Source organism: Pinus tabuliformis, chromosome 3_1, assembly GCF_031772625.1.
Source record: "Pinus tabuliformis cultivar Carrire ecotype Pingquan chromosome 3_1, CPIR1, whole genome shotgun sequence".
NCBI lineage: Eukaryota > Viridiplantae > Streptophyta > Pinopsida > Pinales > Pinaceae > Pinus > Pinus tabuliformis.
The window spans coordinates 339,644,755-339,665,567 of NC_142301.1; positions in this window are offsets into that span (position 1 = coordinate 339,644,755).

Sequence of the window (20,813 nt, forward strand, 5' to 3'; positions counted from 1 at the left end):
GTGATATAATATGAATCCCATGAATCTCTTGATGGATTTGACCAATGCTTGACCTTCATAGACCTTTTCATAGATATCAATTATTTCTCTTTTCTATGAGGATTATGACAATCCTCCTTATTCTATGCAAGCACTTTCAATTATCTGACCAATTTATAAACCCCCTTACAATCATGAAATCATTTAACCAAATCTGATTATAAAATTAAAATATACTTACTTGGTGTGTGAAGAGGAGATATTCACTTTGATGTTGCTTGAGTTTCCTATCATTAGTATCATTTCATCATGACTTTCTTGGGGACCTTCTAGCACTATGACATCAGTGGTCTTGACATCACTGAAACTGCTTCATGACCTTCCCAATTCATCTTTAGGGTATTTTTGATTTCAACATATTGTTGACATTCTAGTGATACTATGTGCTAATCCGAGCATCATGCTATTGAGATCATATTCATAGACAGAGTTTGAGACTGTGACAAGTATATTGATATGGTACTACACTAAGACAGTGATGTCTATGTGCATAGATTTGTGTAGAGATGTAATGTATAGAGAGCCCAAACATGTCACTGAGTAACATAGCTAAACTGTGGGTGGCGTTGTATAGAGAGACTGTCTCATCACCGAAACTGCCTTGATGTGATAACTATATTGAAATGTGGATTGTGAGAGATATTCCTTGGATTACTTATGCAATATATATATATATATATATATATATATATATATATATATATATATATACACTGAGACTTTCTTGTATGGCTTGGAGAAAGTTTAGTGATTAAGAAGTGAGGATTATTGATATACTCTATCAAAATGAGCATGAGTTGAGTGCATGACTATAATTACTAAATTTAATATGTCATGACTGTTGTAGACCTACTTGGTGTATACTTACTCCTTTACTCCTTTCAACCTGCTTTGATGTCTTGAAGACAAATCCTTGTATGTATCTTTTTGCTTCCCTTTATTTGACTTCAACACGTTAGCTTTGATACCATGTTGAAGAATCTAGGGCGGTTAGAATTAGTAATATTCTTCTAGACTTGATAATAATTTGTGAAGTGCTTTTTACAGTTTGTCTTAGCTTGATCTTCTTCTTATTATTAGTGTGTGTGTTTACTTCATCAAATTGTTATCAAAACAAAGAGACAAAGACTCAAGAAGTTTGCGTTTTTCTAGGGCCAAAACCTCTCCCTCTTGGAGAGGAAATCCCACATGTAATTATTCTTATAGAGATTCCAATTAATGAACACCAAGACCTTGACATTTGACCCTCTCTACCACTCCAAGACAAAGACACCATTCTTCTTCCTTGTCACTATTGATATCATCATTATTGCTGCACTATTGAGATCTAACATCATTGTTGTGCTTTCACCAATGTCTTCACCATACCATTGAGATATCCATTACTTGATATAATGTCTTCATTGAAATCATGATTATCATTGTCCAGATGTTGAGACAAAGTGTCATGTGATCTTCCTCAAGTCTATAATAATGCACTTCTTGCATGGAGATATTGTTGTTTCTTTAATTATTGTGCAGTCCTTGCATCGTGATACTGTAGTGTTGTTTTGATACTGTATTGTACTTCGAGACAGTGATCACCCAAGAAACACTTGACCATTGTACTCACTGTTGAAGAGGTAAATCCCCTCTACGGATAGAGGCGATCCCTACTAGCCCAGAATGGGTCTAGCAACAATCAATCAATGCTACTGTGCAAGTTCCTAATTGCAAATAATCAAGAGGCAAAGAACACCTACTTGGATTCCAACGCTATTGTTTGATGAAGAGATGCCGCTCTCGCTTCTTCGCTCTGGCCGGTCACGATCTTCCACGATCTCCGCGAATAGATACCTGCACACACGAAGAGACAGACAAACACCAGCGTGAAATCTAATAAAAGCAATTATACATCAGTCAGAAAGGATGTAATTCACATTTAACCATCAGAAAGACAAATGAGAATGGAACCATAACAGTAGTCATCTATTATTAAATCAATAACAGAGAAAGGTACAACCAATGTTCTGACGCTGAGTCCTTCTCTTGAGGGTCCAGCCAGCAAGTCTCTTAAACATTCACCCTTGGAGGTAGATTCTCCCAAACACAAAAGCTCTCTCTCACACAAGCAATACTCACAACCTTCCTTGAGCTTCCTCTAACAAAACCACACTTGTCACACCAACTACCTACTAACAGCAGCAATCCAAGCACTATGAATTCCACACTATCCAAACTAGCTGCTCATGGTAATGGTGGAGGTTTAAGTAGAGAAGGAGTCTCCATAAATGGTGGGAGGACAAGCTTATCTTCAAGGAAGGTGGTTCCAAATGACGAACAGACATGCCATAGAAAGGAGGGCGACACTCACAAGGCTAACAACCAAGCCTGGGACCATCTGGAAGGTTGGCTGTTGGAACAAATTCGCCCAAACTGGATCAACGCGGGTGCAATACTGAACTGACGCGCTGACAGCGCATCACATAAACAGAGCAGACTGTGTCAGCGCGGCTCGATACTTTCATAGGATGCGCTGGCGCATAAAATTCGACCAGCGCGGGAAACCTATGTGCTTCCGCGCTGGCAGCGCGGGAAACCTATGTGCTTCCGCGCTGGCAGCGCACCAGTTACACTATAAGCCGCCCGTCAGCGCGGTTATTTTAATAACAGACGCGCTGATGCAATAAACTTAGGCAAAGTGGGTCTTTTGGCCAGTTTAGAGAGCATGAGCATGGTGCATTTGATTTCATGAGACAGTAGGGAGACTGACAGGGAGACAGTGACAAATTACTGCGTAACAGATGCCCCCTAAAGCATGAAGCCCGAGAGAGTGGGAGGGGTGAAATGCTTTACAAAACTGCTGAACTGGAACACCACCAGGAAGGACCTGCATGAATATACAACTGATATCTCAATCACATGTAGTCTAGGCATGGGCACAGCCATCCAAAAGACATACGAAGAAGGTTTGTGGTATGGACGCAGCCACCCAGCTGAAGAGACCATAAAGATAAGAGGGTATGGTCGCAGCCATCCCAAAGACTCAGGTATGGGCGCAGCCATCCATCAATGAGTCATGCAATAACAATCCACAAAATCGCAGCCTGGTTCATAACAGACAAACCAGGGTCTTGCGCTCCATCCCAACCGAACAAAGTACAAGTTCAAGCATGTGAATACAGGAGCTGAAGTCGAACATGCATGAACATTGTCTGATTACCAGTCAATGATGAAAACTGTTAACAAACGCGAGAGGTACCACCAATAATGACAATGGTCCTCAAGGTACTTATAGGTACAATCCACGGCGTGTGAATCAATGCGCTGGTGTCGAACACCCGCAGAATCATCCGATCGGAGGCCAATGATGAAAACCTCACGTCGAACACGAAGAACCTGCCATTGAGGCATGCAGGCTCTAAGGCACCTGAAAGGGGGTCTCTAGGTCACTTTCCTGGATAATGAGCTGGAGTCGACAGGAAGTAACCTTGATCGAAGGTGGGCCATAATGTTTCCCACATCATCGACACGAGACAGAGAAGGATAAAATATTTTGTGTGAGACATCAGAGGGAGGTGGTAATCTTGCAGAGGCCAACTTCTCTTGAACATATCGGCGGCACAAAAGCGGATTTGGCAGTATCTGACATCAAATGAGTAGAGGTCATGGTGACAAGGCAATGAGCAGATGATAGGTCAAATAAGATAACCCAAACCCTTGGAGGCTAGTGTAAAACAAGATGAGAAATCCCCACCCAGACATGAATGCATATGAGTGCCATGTTCAAGAGCGACATACTGCCGACACGACCATTATTATAGTTTCATTTTCCCCACCATTTCGGGCAGGTACCCCGGTTATTTTTGGATGACAAGCTTGACGGGGATAGCATATGCTTGGAGAGGTGTCATTTCGACGATGTCCGATGTCATTAAGTTTTAACGAGCCTGACAAAGGAGGAACTCGGCGTCTTTTCCTGTTTTAGAGAGTCTGAAAAGACAGCGGAAAAGGAGACTCCAAGGGGGTCCTTTTTCGTAAAGTTGTGTCTCTCGAGCCCGAAAAAGTATAAAACAATGCCCGAAAGAACTGCCCAACCATTACGATCGAGGAGTACTTTTCGTGAATAGTAGCTTCGACCCGAAAAAGTAAAAAAGCGGTCGGAAGCACGTCGTTTTAGAGCCAGTAACGAGTGCGAAATGACAAACGCCCGACAATCTTTTTAAGTTACACGGTCGGAAAAAGAGCTTAAAACGACCGCCTCTCATTCCCTTTAACGAGCCGAAAGGAAGCTCGACCATCTTTTCTTGATTCATGTCGGAAAAGAGCTTAAAGACGACATTTTTTGGGACCAAGTGTGCGAAAAATCGTTATGACCACGCCGGTTACGAAGACCTGCACAAGAACACCACCCGCATAAACCTGTTCGATATGTGTAAAAACATAATAAAACATGCATAACAGCATAACATGGCGACATTAGTGCTAAATCCATGGTAAAAATACGACAAAAACCCACATTGATAAGAAATTATAGCTAATTATGAATTTTTTACCATAAATAGGGGGGTAAAAGTCATTTTTTACCATTGTTACCATTTTGAGTTGTGAAGAACATTGAGTAGCTGCAAGGTTGACGGAGCGATTTCCAGCCCGTATGGACACCATTCATCCGGCAGCTTGTTCCAGGTAGGTTCTCCTCCCCCTGCGCTTTAATTTAAGTCTTTTTGGGAGAAATTCCACGGTGGGAAGTGGCCCTTTGGGCAAATTTTTTGAGCGTTGGTGCGCTCTCGGTCAGCGCGGGTTTCCCGCTCGGGTCCGCGCTGATCGATTTATATTTACATGTACCACCACATGGGTCAGCGCGGAAAACACGTGTGCTTCCGCGCTGACCCAGTGAAAAAACAACGGTGTGCCATTTTCAGCGCGACTGTTTTAAAAACAGTCGCGCTGGCGCCGTAAAGATTTATTTTTTAAGAAATGAACGTACAAATCTCAACGGTTAGCATCCTAATGTTTTTTCATGGTCTTGCAGGGAAAAATGTCTTTTGTTTGGCAAGAGAGAGCTCACGATGATGAGGATATAGCCGCCTATGCACTTGCCGAATGCCGAAATGCAATGCGGGCATGCGGATTCTTGAAATTCTTCCTTACTCCGCGCCTGAGGGCGCAACTTGACTTGCTTGAGCTCTTAATCAGAGCTTGGAACCCAGTGGATGGGAAATTCACGATTCGTGGCTAGGACATTGAGATTGATTCCACGAATATTTACTTTTTGACTGGATTATCACGCCGGGGCCAAATGCCCATCCTGGAGGGGCAACGACCCAGCGGTGAGACTCTTGATCAGCTCATGGCTTGAGTGTGCCCACGGGCTGTGAAAACACGGAGCGGGAAAGTTGGTATCCCGACAGTGGGGGACATGCCTCTTCGCACCATACTCTTTCTGGTGACAAGGGCAGTGGGCTCTTTGGCCAATCATGAGGCCTCTAAGACCCAACTACTACTAGCTCTGGAGTGCTTACAACCCACCATTTTCAACTGGGCAGCAGCTGTGACGACTAGCATGAAGATGCAACTGAACAACTGCCGACGTGGAGAGTCGAAGCAGTTTGCATATGGGTCGCTTCTACTTTCGCTCATGCTGGAGCGGGTGTCGGCCCTACAGCTACAGACCATGGCCGTGGATCCACCTAGAGGTCCTCGGGAGACGAGGGCCAGTCGATGGGCCCGCGTCATGCCACGTGGAGGTGGAGGCCGCCCAGTGTCTTGGGGAGTGTATTTCCGAGAGTGGCTGGATCGGCAGGTTGTCATCGTAGAGGACTGGCCATATGCTGGCATGGACTTCCGCAATGATCCTGACATGCCACTACCCGCGGGAGAGCATTGGGACGATGGAGGTATGACACTTGATCTCTTTTTAACATTTTTTGATGTTTTTGATTTTTCATGTACATGTTTTGATAAAGATCACAGTGTGCAGATGTAGGACCCGTGAGACCCATTGGCCTAGCCCGAATGGCACGGAGAGAGGGACAAGGAGCTGGTGTTGGCATTATGTTTCTGGTATGGCTATATGTTACAGATGTTGTACTTGATGGCAACTCCCGTGGCAAGGCTCTCAATTTGTTGAAAATTAAGCAGTACGCAGGAAATCAGTTCAGGAGGTGCGTACCTGCAGGTACACCATGCAGGGACCGCGTCCAGATACACAGGCCAGCCGTTCAGGAGGTGCGTCCCCCCAGTGCACACATTTCAAGGCAGAGAAATTCACATGTGGGCTTTCTTATGTTTTACTCTTGGTATTTAGCCGACGGTATTGGGTTATTATGGTGTCGGCTCGTGGTATTGATCCATGTTTTAAGGAAGAGCTTTCCTATATAAAGCAAAGGAGATCACTTGGCTAAGTATATTTTGCAATTGAATATCTTTAGATCTGAAATATTGGGTTATGGACTTAAAAGCTTGATCTATATGAAAATGAAGTTGAAGGCGAATCTGTGAAGGGTGATCTCTCGAGCGCATGATCAGATCTGAGCAACTGTGCCACTCTGGTGGACTGGCTATTCGACCCTAATCAGAAGGCCGCAGGTGTTTAACAGAAGAGCTGCGTGGGTACGCAGTGCAGAAACAGGAGATCTGCGTCGGTACGCAGAGAAGATGCAGGAGACCTACGCCGGTACGCAGAGCAGAAACAGGAGACCTGCGTGGGTACGCAGTGCAGAAGAAGGAGAGCTGCGTGGGTACGCAGAGCGACTAAGGTTCAGGTGCGTCCGCATAGTAAAAGTATGCGGCGCGATAGTATTTTTGGTGCGTACCTGCAGTAACAGTACGCGGCGCGATAATGTATCTGGGTGCGTCCCTGCAGTAATAATACGCAGTGCAGTTGAAGGAAAAGTGCGTGGGCACGTAGTGCGCCAGAAGGATCTCTGCGGGTATACGCAGGGAAGCAGAATATGAACTGCGTAGCGACGCAGGCCACAGAAGGGAAAACTGCGTATCTGTTCTGTTGATTGAATTTTTCTGTTGATAAGGTGTTCTGGGTTAGTTCTGTTATTGCCGATCTGATAACTGTAGTGGACTGTAACTTTTATGTACTTGATGATCATTTGATGCTTTATGAAAAGAAGTAGGGGGTTGTAGCTCCCTTCCAGGAGAGACTGGAAAAGGAGAGAGAGAGAGAGTTGTAGCTCTCTGCAGGTTGCAGCCTGCGTACTGGTAAAGGACTGCACCAGTACAAAACCATTGTAAAAGAAGTTTCTAATTTGAAAGAAGATAGAGACATATTGCAGCAGGTGGTTTTCACCCACATTGGGTTTCCACCTTACATCTTGTGTTCTTTGGTGTGACTATCTGTTTTTCTTTGTTCATGCTCATTATTTTATGGTACTGACATGCAAAAATAATTCAAAGAACAAATAAGGAAGATTTATTAAAAGAATTAGATAATACTGATTCACCCCCCCTCTCAGTATTATTTTCAACAATTGGTATCAGAGCAGGTCCTTCAAAGAAGCTTGATCGCTTGAAGGTAGATCGTTCATCATGAGCAACTACGAGAGAGAAGCATCAATAAGGCCACCAGTTTTTGATGGGACAAACTTCAATTATTGGAAGGTAAGAGTTACTGCCTATCTTCAATCTCTTGGTACAGAAGTTTGGGACATCGTAGAGACAGGCTATGCTTTTCCTTCAGCTACTCCTACAGATGCAGCCGAGAAAAAGAAGTATGAAACAAATGCGAAAGCAGTCAGTACTCTATTAGGATGTATATCTCAATCAGAATTCATGAAGGTAATGCACTATAAATCCGCAAAAGAGATATGGGACAAAATTGTCACGAGCTATGAAGGAGACGAACAGGTAAAACGTGCTAAACTTCAAACTCTCAGAATTCAGTATGAGACTCTCAAAATGTATAATGATGAAAGTGTGGCTAACTATTTTCTTCGGGTAGATGAGGTTGTTAATTGTATGAAAAATTTGGGTGAAGAAATAAAAGAGGCTATTGTGGTTGAAAAGGTCCTAAGATCATTGTCCCCCAAGTTTGAATCTAAAGTATCTGCAATAGAAGAAAAGGAAAATCTACGAATTCTTACTATGTCTCAGTTACATGGAATTCTAACTGCTTATGAAATGAGAAAGGGAGGTCCATCAGACAGAAGAGAAGCTGCTTTCAAGGCATCAGGCAAAGGAGATTATTATGAAGCAAACCACGTCCCAGAAGAAGAGGAAGAAGAATCAAATTTTGTCAGAAATCTTCAAAGGGGTTCTGGAAGGTTCAGAGGTAAGTTACCTTTTAAATGCTTTGCTTGTGGAAGAGTAGGTCATTATGCTGCAAAATGTCCTTATAAGGATAAAGGAAAGGAACCTGCTAGATGGAACAAGAAACAGAACGCAAATAAGAAAAGCTACTACACTCATGAAGATAGTGATGGTCTATCAAACAGTGATGAAGATGAACAAAGTAATGAATATAAGTTGTTAATGGCATTTGAAGATGATGATTATATGGATGCTATAGATGTGGATAACCTTTATGATGAAATTACTAGACTCAAGAGATGTATAGAAGAAAAGAACATGATCATTGATACTCTACAATTTCAAATTGATGAAAAGGAAAAACATCTTGAAAAATTAGAAGGTGAAATTGTTGGTCTTAGAAAAGAGATTGAGAAAACAAAAGCTATTAATCTCAAGTTTGTCAAAGGATCTGAAACTTTGGATGAGATTATCAATGTGCAGCGGTCTCCACTAAACAAGACAGGTCTGGGCTATAATGGAGAAACTTCTCAAGCATCCACCTCAAAAAGTTATCTTGATGCAGCAAGAAGAAATGAGCAAAAGCACAATGAAGATCATCAGGTAAAGCAGGGACGAATTACAAACAGAAACTATCAGGGGCAATCCATCTTAAGGGTGAACAAAAGCTACAACCAGCCACGGGTAAAATCTTCTCAATTTGGTTCAAGAATAGATGAAAATAGAAATTACAATCAGTTGGCTGGTAGATTCGATAACCACAGAAGTTTCTTCAATGGACAATGCTTTTCTTGCCATAACTTTGGTCACAAAGCAGCTCAATGTGTTGCATATAAAACGATCATGACTAGGGAAGCTCAAAAACAAAGAAGTATGACAGGAATTACAAAAAGGATCTATAACAACTTTTCGGTTCTTGAAAATGAAGTTGAATGCTCTATTTGCAATAACTTTGGTCATGAAGACTCTGAATGCAGGAGCAGGTTACAGCAGAAAAAGGAACAAGCCTCAAGCACCAAAACATGGAGAATAAAGGAACCACAAACAGAAAGATGTGGGATAGCATTTTATGCAGAGGGACAGGAAAATCTATGGTACATTGACAGTGGATGTTCGAAGCATATGACAGGTGATAAAGAAAAACTTGAGTCTTATTCTGCTCTAGAAAAGGGAAAGAAAGTCTCTTTTGGAAATGATACTCCTGCAACTATAAAAGGAAAAGGCATTGCTCAGTTAAAAGAAAAGGTCAAGGCTGGAAATGTTTTGTATGTTGATGGATTGAAGCATAATCTTCTAAGTGTCAACCAGATGTGTGATCAAAGAACCGAGGTTATATTCAGATCAAATGGATGTCTTGTTCGTGATCTTGATACAGGTAAAACAGTGATCAAAGGCAAAAGAACTCCAAATAATCTGTACATATTTGAAGAAGGACAACAACAATGCTATCTGAGCAAGGATGATGAGCACTGGTTATGGCATCGGAGGTTGGGGCATCTAAGCTTTTCACAAATAAGGAAAGCATGCAAATATCAGGCAGTTCGCGATCTTCCAGATATCAAAATTCTTGACAACACCATATGCAAATCATGTCTGTTTGGAAAACAAACCAGAACTAACTTTCCAGAGAAGGAAGGATCAGCTAGCATGCCTCTTGAGCTAGTACATACAGATACATGCGGTCCATTCAGGAAAAGAACACCTAGAGGAGAAGAATACTTGATATTATTCATTGACGATTTCTCCAGGTTTGTCTGGTTAGGACTTATGAAGCACAAAGATGAAGCATTCGAAAAATTCAAATCCTTCAAAGCCTTGGTGGAAAATGAATCAGGTCACAAAATTAAGTGCCTCAGATCCGACAGAGGTGGGGAGTTTACCTCAAATGAATTTTTCGATTTCTGTGAAGAACATGGGATAAGAAGAGAATTATCTACAGCTAGAACTCCTCAGCAAAATGGAGTTGTGGAAAGAATGAACAGAACAGTCCAACAAATGGCTCGTGCTATGCTTGATGAATCAGGAACTCCCGCAACTTTCTGGGGTGAAGCTGCACATGCTGCGGTTGTTATTCTCAACAAAAAAAATGTCCGGGTGAACAACACTCAAACTCCTCATGAGCGCTGGAGTGGTAAGACTCCTTCGGTAAAGCACTTCAAAATATTTGGGAGCAAATGTTATATCAAGAATACTGATGAGCAGCTTGGCAAACTTGAACCTAGAGCAGATGAAGGCATTCTTCTTGGTTACTCTCCACATAGCAAAGCATACAAATGCTACAATAAAAGACTTGGCAGAATTGTTGACAACATTGATGTAGTGGTTGATGAGAAGGGATACATTCCTAGGCAAGTACATCATGAATACATCGAAGAAGATGAAGGCTACCCTCAAAGACAGAATGATGAAGAAGAAGAACCTCAAGAAGAACCTCAAGAAGAACCAGAGGAGCAGACAAGTGTGGAGCGATAAAAAGGTGTCTTGTGAACTCCTAATTACCTCACATTAATTATCAACCCAGGGACGACTTTTTATTTCAAGAGTGTACTCTGTCTGAGGCGGCTATTTACTTAAGAGTAATGTTTTGTAGTATAGTGCTTAAAACCCAAAAGTAAATGAATGCTTGAAACAAAATCTAATTGGAACAACAAGAAACTGAAATGTTCTAAACTAAATCATTCATTCAAACAACCATCAATCGAGGATATAGTAGCAATAACTCATTCCTCTAGAAATTGATGGAATAGAGTATGGACCATGGATCTAGGAGCATGGTAGCGTCTGCTGAGGCTCACGACAGCCTTGATCCTCCTCCCACACTCGAAACCAATGAATGCAAGTAAAAAGGAACAACAAGAAAGCAGAATGGAATGACAATTCAGAAATGGAACAACAGTAAAAAGGAACGGCAGGAAAGAAACTAAATCTCGCGAGTTCAACACTCTCAATTCTCGGCATCAACTTACATACAAAGAAAGAGCAATCTTTTGTACAAGTAGACAGTTTAATCAAATGGAACAACAAATCGTCAATCATATATACACAACATACTTATTATAGCAATCTGATGTTTCCAAAGAACATGACTTCTGTTTCCAAATGAAATAATATTACTTTCGGGTTCCCACGAATAAGAGTTCAAAATGAATCCAATAGCAATATTTAATATGAAATCTCTGTAACAGAAACAATCGGTTTAAATAGTGAACATGTAATCAACTCCGAAAAGATTCATTACGCAACATAGAGTCACTTACATAAACTTGCTGAATGAAACCATTAATGGATTAGTCGTAACAGAGCGTTGAACAGCATATAACAAATACATCAGATTACTAAACTATATAAACAATCCACACATGAAAAGACATCATACAGCAGCAATTGGAAAGATATGATACACAATAGCAGCAGCGTACTCCACCAGAGGCTGGGCCCTTAGCCGCCAGCGGATGCTGCAGGATTACTTCAGAATGAGAAAAATGAACAGCAACTCCCAATTCATTTATTAATCAGCCAATTGTGGAATCATTACAACAGCAAAAGCTATAGCATGCAACAGTCCCTATCCTATCATGAATAATCCACCATCATTGTCCATCATTTCTCTATCATTCTTCCATCATTCGAATCCCCCCCTCTCTGATCTTTGTTCTCATTTAAATAGAGAAAGATCAGAGAGCATAGATAATTACAACATGATTTGTTTTACAAATTTGGGTTGATTCTAACCAGATGATCAACAAGAAAATATATTCCCTCTCATCTCTTCAACAAAAGCAAGACGAATTTGGGTTTACAGCTGAGATTTGGAGGGCGGCCGCAACTGCAAATCTGAGAAAATCGTGCTCAAAGAACCCTGCGTTTCTCCCTGTACAAGCCGAATTTTGGCAAACTGTTCTCCATGAAGATAATTGGGCCCGTTCTGGACAAAACCCATGTTCCGGATTTTCCAAATTCGTCTTCATTTGCTCAAAATCTCAACCGCAAAACTGTCACTCCTTAAACCAGCGAATTTCTGAGTTGGCAGATTTAAAAATCAAATCTTCAATCTGGAAGTTACCTTGGAGGCTAAAAATGGTGAATAATGTTATAACCAACTTATTAGAACTATCATTGGTAAAATAATGCATAATCATCAATTTATTAGAAATAAAGGAGAATAAATAATATTTATTCATGAGAGCATAAATAATTAATAAAATGGATTTAAATGATAAATTATAATAAATGGCATGATGAAGAATGGTAGAAATGGGTGGAATAAACATTCACAAGTGACAATAATAATGGCATATTAACGACTCAACATACCCCCACACTCAATATGTTGCATGTCCTCATGCAACGAAAACTGAATATATTGCATGTCCTCATGCAACCCAAAGACAAAAGCCATGTGTTAACCAAGCAATAAAAATTTGAGAATAAATGAATGCTTCCTTAATTAATAAATATTCAATTTTAGCAATCTCGATGAAGGCATAACAATTTTTACATTGACATTCAACTATATGTATGAGGTTGCAGCAAAATATGACATAGATAACAACAAACTTCATTAACCATTTTCCCAAAAACTACAAACCAGATTTTGTTGAAATGTTGCAAGTAGATTTGTAATATATGAAGGATTCTATGATCCAAAAATCAGATCGTTTTGATGCATGGATCATGAGATATAAACAAAATGGCTGTAGGTGAGAGTGCATGATTTCCAAAATTTTATGAACCAATATTTCTTGAAATTGTGTGGATTGGTATTAATGATACGTATGTGTTTTCCAAAAATTACAAGGATTGAGTTCATAGTTTTTTAAAAAAATATGTGGAAATCAATTTCTGCACTGTGTAAAAATGAAATTGTATGCCTTAAATAAGGAAGAAAGTAGAAAACATCCATCATGCATAGCAATTCCTCCCTCTCTCTGAAAAATTAGCATGTCCTCATGCGATGCTAGAAAACAAATAGAAGTGGTTGCTACCAGCTGTTGAATTCTACGCTTGGTGTAAAACAACATGAAATAAGGGAGGCGTTGAGAATGAATAAGAAGAGCAATGGATGATAAAGAATATGAATGACATGGTCATAAGAAAGAAATGAAGGAACACTCCCCCATACTCGGAAATGATATGCTGCTGAAAAAGGGAAAGTGGTAAAGATGTGGAATGAAGGATGACAAATAATACTCAAAATGGATTTTCAGTAGATTCTCCTAAATTTATAATAAATTAGAAAACTATGCAATTTTACCTCAAGTTTTACCTCCAAAAAATGTGGAATGACATATAAATACTGGCAGTTGTTGAAGCTGATGTAGGCAGAGTTGGTGCTGAAAGTGATGCAAAAGGTGGAATCCAGGTAAGCACATAATGTCTGAAGAGTTGTTTATGTTCGCAAGTTGCTCGATCCGCGTCTGTTAGTTGCAATAGTGCGGTCATGCTGTGAATAGAATTTTGCCCATACTTGTTGTTCTCCTGTAAACAAAGCACTATTTTGCATACAATGTGCTTGAATCCATAGTGTTAGCTTTGAATATCAACAGATAAGATGCATGCAAAATTGCAATTAGAAAAACTCAAATCAACAAGGTATGGCAAAGTGCAGTAATCATATCGCATGCAATCCCATAATGCATACATTCCCCCCTCCAATTGGAAAATGGGTTCCATAACCATAAAGCATATGAAAGGGGTGGTGCTGACGGCAAGGCAATGGAATGAACAATATATCAGTAAGGGAGGCAGAGTACACTTATCAATGATAGGACGGTGAAATTTATGGTTATTTTGAGAGCAAAGTGTGTAAAGATAGTTATGAATAAGAGATAGGACGCTTTGGAGTGATGATAGTTTATGCAAAACGAAAAAGGACAACAATATGCTAAAAAAATGCTTTGCTGACGGTATTCTAGCTGAAAATGATGTGATTGATCATAAAACAATTTCCCATGCATAAAGGTTCAAACAGGGAAAAAGTTAAGGAAATAACTTCTCTGATAAAAAGAAAATAAGAAAAGGGTATTATAATAATAATTGACAAAAAGATATAACTTCAATACCATAAGCAGAGCCGCTGCTGCCAGCAGGCGTCCATAGCCTCGGCAGGGCTGCTTTTTAACCCATATGAGCCAGGATCCTCAATTTATAAATGGAGAGTTTTAGTGTTGTTCTACAGAAGAGATCAGTGTGCTGGCGTGGTAACCAGATAACCACACTGCCATTCACTAGGAGGTAGCAAAAGTGATCAGGCCGGCTCGTGATGAGACCTCCTGTTCCAAGGATAATTTGGCTATCCAATGGATCATAACCCTGGTGTGGTGGCCATAATGGGAATGTCACTTTGTTACAGCCTTATGAACATGGTAGGCTGGCTCGTAATGAGACCCCCTATCCTCCATCTGCGAACAAAATTTTGTTATTATTACACATTTTTATGATAAAAAAGAGGGAGGCTCAATACTCCTTAAGAGCAGAGATGGCAGAAGAAGTTGAACATGTCAATAGAAAAAAATATACCCATAATCTCATTTATTACAGACAGAGAAGATTATAACCAGGAAGGGTGGAACCAGCATGGTATTAAGATGATCAATCAATATCATGTTCAACAGAAAACAATGCAGTAAAGTAGTATATAAATAATTGTGTCTCTTTTGAAAAAAAAATCTATCATCAAGGAGCTGTCCTGTTAAAGAGCATAACGTGAATGATATTAACTTGCTTCAATAGAATCCATAATTCTTGTCCTCATAAAAGTAGTGTACTTCATGCCATGAAAGAGAATCAGGAAACTGTGGTTGAGATGAACTATGAATAATCCCACAAAAGAAAGGAAGGGTTGCTCTAAAAAATACTCCCAAAGTGTTGCTCTTTTGAATGAACAACAAAAACACTCACAAAGCGGTGTTTCGTGTAAGGAACATCAAAGAAAATGCACACCAAAAAAACAAAAATACATACAAAAAACGTGAAAATGCAAATGTCGTTCGAAAAATCACAAATGCTGTTTCTTCTGAGAAAGGAACAGCAGAGACACTCAAATGTTGTTCCTTTTCGCAAAGGATGAGCAAAAACACACAAGTGCTGTTCCTTTTCGCAAAGGAACAGCAAAAACATGCACGTGCTGTTCCTTTTCGCAAAGGAACAGCAAAAAACACGCAAGTGCTGTTCCTTTTCGCAAAGGAACAGCAAAAACACACAAGTGCTGTTCCATTTCGAAAAGGAACAACAAAATCACACAAATGCTGTTCCATTTCGAAAATGAACAGCAAAAACACACGAATGCTGTTCCATTTCGAAAAGGAACAACAAAAACACACAAGTGCTGTTCCTTTTTCACAAAGGAACAGCAAAAACACGCAAGTGTTGTTCCTTTTTTTCGAAAAGGAACAGCAAAATCACACAAATGCTGTTCCATTTCGAAAAGGAACAGCAAAAACACACAAATGCTGTTCCATTTCGAAAAGGAACAGCAAAAACACGCAAGTGCTGTTCCTTTTGAAAAGGAACAACAAAATTACACAAATGCTGTTCCATTTCGAAAAGGAACAGCAAAACACACAAATGCTGTTCCATTTCGAAAAGGAACATCAAAAACACGCAAGTGCTGTTCCTTTTGAAAAGGAACAGCAAAATCACACAAATGCTGTTCCATTTCGAAAAGGAACAGCAAAAACACACGAATGCTGTTCCATTTCGAAAAGGAACAGCAAAAACACACAAATGCTGTTCCATTTCGAAAAGGAACAGCAAAAACATGCAAGTGCTGTTCCTTTTGAAAAGGAACAGCAAAATCACACAAATGTTGTTCCATTTCGAAAAGGAACAGCAAAAACACACAAATGCTGTTCCATTTCGAAAAGGAACAGCAAAAACACGCAAGTGCTGTTCCTTTTCAAAAGGAACAACAAAATCACACAAATGCTGTTCCTTTTTGAAAAGGAACAGCAAAACCACACAAATGCTGTCCCTTTTTGAAAAGGAACGGCAAAAACAACAAAAACACGCAAAGAATGAATTAGCTGTTCACTGCATTGATGCTGAGGATGAGTTGCACTTTGAATGAAGCAACACCTGAAACACAAAATATAAAAGAAATTAGAAAAAAACAACATTTTATTTAAAAACAATATGTAAATTAAGTTACAACAGCTATGATATTATGTAAAAAAATGATCTTTTTGAAAAATGTTTTGGCAGCAAAGAGATGACATGAATCTTCAAATGGAAATCAATTCTTCATTTCTTCTATTATGAATCCGTTGGGTAATAAGTTGGATGAAATTCCTTTGTTTTATTAAAATTTGTTTCAAGAATCACTTGTCCATAAATTGACGTTCTTTTTCTCCTAGGACCTACAAAAAACGAGTGTCTACATGCAATAAAACATTAAATCATGGAGAAAGAGAGGTGCACGGCTCCCCTAATCCAAGAATTATGCAAAAAAACTAACAAGTAGTTACTTCTATAGAACAAATCCAAGGAGAAAATAACAAAGTAAAATTTATTTGTCACCTGCGGGAGAGCAGTGGCCAATCATACTAACCTGTAGTGTTTTAATCACAACTTCTTTGTTTTTCGCTGAAATTGAGTGATTCCAAAGCCAAATGAGAGCTAATTCAAAGGTTTATCTCCAGTAGAAACAGGTTTTAGAAATTCAATGATATGATATGTCAATTTTAGTTAGAACGGCCTGCATAATAAAGTCATTGTCGATTACCCGGCTTGGACCAACAGTTGATATTTCAAGCATAACGTTTTCGTTTGATGTCGGATTCGAATGATTCAAATTGGAAATGAAAATAGATTCATTTATTGATCTCCAATAGAAACAGGTTTTGAAGACAAGAATAATTGATAGGTCAAATATTGTAAGGAACAGCCGGAAAGACAGAGTTTTAAGAGTGCTGATTTACGATAGACAGTCAATATTTTGATCATAACTTCCCCATACGATATCGAAAATGAGTGATTCAAATTGCATTGTAAACTAGATTCATAGGGGAATCTACCATAGAAACAGGTTTTAAAAATATGGTCATTTAGGCCTCCAAAAACTGACTGTCCCAACTCTGTTCATGAGCTGCCCGCTAGACATCCGGTCAATGTTTTGGCTTTAACTTTTTCGTTTCAAATCCAAATTGAGTGATTCAAATTGGGTTAGAAAGTAGACATCAAGGGCTACTTGGGGTAGAAACAGGTTTTAAAAATATTCACTTTTGGTCCCTCAAAACATGACTGTCCCGACTGTTTTTCCAGAAATTTCATCAAGCCCGCAAGCCAAAAAAATGATATTCAAGCATTTTTTCAAATTGGTGTTAAAAATGAAAATGAGTGTTTGTAGAAATTATTATTTCCATTATGATTCATCTACATACACAAATGAATTAAAAAATTATCACCAATGTTGATTTGCATAGCATGTTGCAACAAAAAAAAACAACTAGGTTTACATGGAAAAACAAAATGCATTTATTTTATTCCCTTATTTATTTTATTTTCTACACTAACCTATTTTGATTTGAAAAATGAATATGACTATGTATATGAATACTTCCAGTGAAGCCATTTTCGAAGTAAGGCTTCACGTATGCACATACCCAAATTTGAAAAATGCATCTTAATGAATATTAGGGTATGAGAAGCCAACTTCCCTTCAAAAAATGGTATCAAAAATTGTTGAAGCATGGAGTGATGTTGCAACCAAATGATGGAGTGAAACCAATCTTCAATGTATCCTTTATTTTCTTGATTTCGCATAGCCATCATATCATGAAGTTCTTGAGCTTTTAAAATAGCTTGTTGATGCATAGTAAAAGAAACCTCATTTTCTTCCATAGCTTCTACAATTTTTGCATTTGAAACATTCTGAATCTCATTGTAGGCTTTCTCTAATAACACATGTGAGATAGAATGGGTGGGAAGGGCGGGTAAATTTGCCAGTTCAACATTGTAAGTATGTTGTACTGGTTTATTATGGTGAGGAGGAATTAGTTGAGCAGGAAAATGTGTAAAGAATGGAGCATTTTGATGATATGGTTGATTGGGTTGTGTGAATGGTTTTGATGAGCAAGCAAGGTGTTGTGAAAGAGCTGGTGGAGAATATGGAGAATGTGCTTGTGCTACAAGATGAGGGAGAGTAGTCATGCCATCATAAGATGAACCATGCCCAACTTGTAAACAAGATAGGTGGTTATATTGAAATTGACATGGCTGCCCTAACACATTAGCATTCCATAATGGATTATGCAAGTATGACAATGGAGAAAAAGTGTTTTGAACCATACCTGTAGGCCTTGTTGCAGCTTTCTTACCTCTTTGATATGCTACTTCCATCCTAGATAAGGAAGAGTGATTATCTATGAGATGCTCCTTTCGGTCCTGAGGGTAAAACACTTCATCCAATTCTTGATTTTTATGAACCTGCAAAACATCCAATTTTTCATTTAGAGAGCTAATAAAATCAACTTTAAAATTTTCAAATAACACATTGATTTCAGCTCTTATGTCTCCTGTTCTTGTAGCAGATTTGGAAAACAAAGAAAAAACATCTCTAGGATTCTTACCAGCCTTGGAGATTCCTCTTGAATACCTTATGCACAACTCACAAACATCATCATATGATAACTGAAAAACATCACCTTTTCCTATCAGATTTAAAAGTTCTAAAAATTTATCTTTAATTCCTCTAAGAATGAGTGTTTTTAAGATCTCTTTTTCCAAATGCTTATGCTTTGATTTTTGAAGGTTATAATGAAATCGATCTACATAATCCTCCAAACTTTCATCTTCCCTTTGTATCATACTGAAAATATCTTCATTGGATTTGCAATAGTCCTGGTACTTCTTCAAGAATATGTTCTTCATGTCCTCCCATGTTTGGATGCAATTCCCACCTAGGCTCATGAACCATCGGAGAGCTGCTCCTTTTAGAGTAAGAGGAAACACTTTCAATCTTTGATCATTAATACAATAATCATATCCTCTACAAAGTATTTCAAACTCAAACAAAAATGTATGTGGATCTTCATTTGCTAAACCATGAAAATTTGGTAAAGATGGGGGAATTATGTGCATTTGTGTCACTCCTCCTAGATCTTTGATAGGAAATTCAAAAGTAGAAATGTGAGCCATTTCTTACCATAGTATAAGATGTTCTTCATGTGTTTCTTCGAGGCTCCTTCTTCAAATGTTCCTGTCAATTGGTTAGTGAAATGGGTGGTGCTTACATCACCACTTGCGTGAGATCATGTAATTCATTTTTTAAAAATTTCTATCTTTTTCCTAATCATTCACACAAAAATTCAAACATCTATTTCTACTCTAGGTTCTTTAACAGTCCTGCTGGAAAGCGGACGGGGGAGCAAGGCTTTTACATGCTCCGTACGCAGGTTCTTACCTTCCGTTTTTAAGATCCAACTCTTCCCTAGCAGGGACTCATCAGATTCACACTACTCTTTAGAAATGGCTACACTCTCCCCGGCAACGGCGCCAAAATGTGGAGCGATAAAAAGGTGTCTTGTGAACTCCTAATTACCTCACATTAATTATCAACCCAGGGACGACTTTTTATTTCAAGAGTGTACTCTGTCTGAGGCGGCTATTTACTTAAGAGTAATGTTTTGCAGTATAGTGCTTAAAACCCAAAAGTAAATGAATGCTTGAAACAAAATCTAATTGGAACAGCAAGAAACTGAAATGTTCTAAACTAAATCATTCATTCAAACAACCATCAATCGAGGATATAGTAGCAATAACTCATTCCTCTAGAAATTGATGGAATAGAGTATGGACAATGGATCTGGGAGCATGGTAGCGTCTGCTGAGGCTCACGACAGCCCTGATCCTCCTCCCACACTCGAAACCAATGAATGCAAGTAAAAAGGAACAACAAGAAAGCAGAATGGAATGGCAATTCAGAAATGGAACAACAGTAAAAAGGAACGGCAGGAAAGAAACTAAATCTCGCGAGTTCAACACTCTCAATTCTCGGCATCAACTTACATACAAAGAAAGAGCAATCTTTTGTACAAGTAGACAGTTTAATCAAATGGAACAGCAAATCGTCAATCATATATACACAACATACTTATTATAGCAATCTGATGTTTCCAAAGAACATGACTTCTGTTTCCAAATGAAATAATATTACTTTCGGGTTCCCACGAATAAGAGTTCAAAGTGAATCCAATAGCAATATTTAATATGAAAGCTCTGTAACAGAAACAATCGGTTTAAATAGTGAACATGTAATCAACTCCGAAAAGATTCATTACGCAACATAGAGTCACTTACATAAACTTGCTGAATGAAACCATTAATGGATTAGTCGTAACAGAGCGTTGAACAACATATAACAAATACATCAGATTACTAAACTATATAAACAATCCACACATGAAAAGACATCATACAGCAGCAATTGGAAAGATATGATACACAATAACAACAACGTACTCCACCAGAGGCTGGGCCCTTAGCCGCCAGCGGATGCTGCGGGATTACTTCAGAATGAGAAAAATGAACAG